Consider the following 1780-nt stretch of genomic DNA (forward strand, 5'->3'; position numbering starts at 1 on the left):
AGAGAGAGAGAGAGAGAGAGAGAGAGAGAGAGAGGTGATGGGGTTTTTTGTCTTCTAGTTTAAACATTACGGAGATTCTTTACTTCTTTCTTTTTGGCGGTAACTATTAACAGACAAGATTATGTAACAGAAAACAAATATGCTGTTCAATACGACAAAAACAATAATTATTTCACTATAGGAATTAAGTTTGTGATTTCAGGGTTAGATATGGGATACTTTGGAAGACTTTGGGATAATTACGGTGCATTCAGACACACACGTTTTGTAGTTCATGCTTAAACGTGGCAGTAAAATACCTGAAGCAGATCAGATGAACAATAATGTCTAATTTTATTGTTAATGCACAAGCACAAAATTAGTTGTGCAACAAAAATGAATTGCAACACTGCCGGATAAGACAATGTTTATTTTTGAATAATTTTTAAATTGTGAAAACAGAGAGGGAGATACCCTGCATACCTTGCTACGCCAAGGCCAGTCTCCTCCTCCGTAATTGTAGGTAATTTCATCACCTTCTTTAAAGTCTGTTAAAGCAAACAGACCAAGATGTGGGCTTCCATCCACTTCAGTCTTCTGCATTCTGCCATTTGGGTGCTTGTGGTCATCATTAACCAGCCTACCAAAAGATCCGTCTTCTTTTGCAGCATCAATACTTAATACACAACGAGAGAAAGAGAGAAGTATTCAGTGACCGAATATTCAACATCAAATTCTACAAATATGATAGCTCTGCACAGAATTTTTATTGTTAACGGTCAGATGTAAATGTTTAAGTGGACAAATACTTCACAACTGCAATTTTCAAGTACAATGAAAGTACACTTTGAAGAAAAACTATGCAGACATCGTCATTTTTTATGCAGGTTAATTCTATGGATCATTTAATTAGTGGTGCTTGTAAAGCACTACTATTGTTCCCTTGCATACTTAATAATAATAATAATAATAATAATAATATTATTATTATTATTATTATTATTATTATTATAATTATTACTCCTCTCTGGCCGGCGCTCAAAAGTATTGGGACCCCGCACGGCCAGCTCTCAAAAGTACTGGCGCCCTCGACAGTCGGCTCTAAAATGTATTGGCGCACTACACGGCCGGCTCTAACAATGCTGGCGCCATATTTGTCCGGCTCTGGAAGTATTGGCGCCCTATGCTGTCGGCTCTGGAAAGTATTGGCACCCATCCCTGTTTCACCAACACAAGCACCACTCACATTTTCTTCAGGAAATGTACCGGTCTAGTTATTATTATTCTTCTTCCACGTTTTTTCGGCATGTAACTAGTCCCGCACCGTTTGTCGGAGATCGACGGGTGAGGTGTCGAATCGATCGGCTTATTGAGGAGATGTGTGCTATGACTTTTATAAGCGTTCGGAATGCCGGAATTCCCGCTACGGAAGCTCAAATTCTGAAAATTTCCCATAGACTTGCATTGAGTTCGAAAGTATTGGCCCTCTAAGGAGAAAGCTCTAAAAGTTTTGCCTCCGTACATGTTCGGCTCTAAACCGTATTGGCACACGATCTGTTCGGCTCTCAGAAGTATTGGCACCCTATCCTGCCGGCGCTCAAAAGTATTGGGACCCCGCACGGCCAGCTCTCAAAAGTACTGGCGCCCTTGACGGCTGGCTCTAAAAAGTATTGGCGCACTATACAGCCGGCTGTAACAATGCTGGCGCCCCATCTGTCTGGCTCGCGAAAGTATTGGCGCCCTTAGCGTCCGGCACTCGAAAGTATTGCTGTCCTACGCTGTCGGCTCTCGAAAGTATTGC

General features: G+C 41.3%; 1 long non-coding RNA gene across 1 annotated transcript in view; it reads right to left on the reverse strand.

Annotated features, from left to right (window-relative positions):
* LOC128630432 (uncharacterized) overlaps positions 1 to 1780 on the reverse strand; it is a 4685-nt gene continuing 2905 nt past the window's right edge. The window contains exon 3 of the long non-coding RNA XR_008394748.1: positions 1 to 655. This is a non-coding gene — a long non-coding RNA (uncharacterized LOC128630432). The remainder of the gene's footprint in view (positions 656 to 1780) is intronic.

The sequence above is a fragment of the Ictalurus punctatus genome, unplaced genomic scaffold, assembly GCF_001660625.3.
Source record: "Ictalurus punctatus breed USDA103 unplaced genomic scaffold, Coco_2.0 Super-Scaffold_100056, whole genome shotgun sequence".
NCBI lineage: Eukaryota > Metazoa > Chordata > Actinopteri > Siluriformes > Ictaluridae > Ictalurus > Ictalurus punctatus.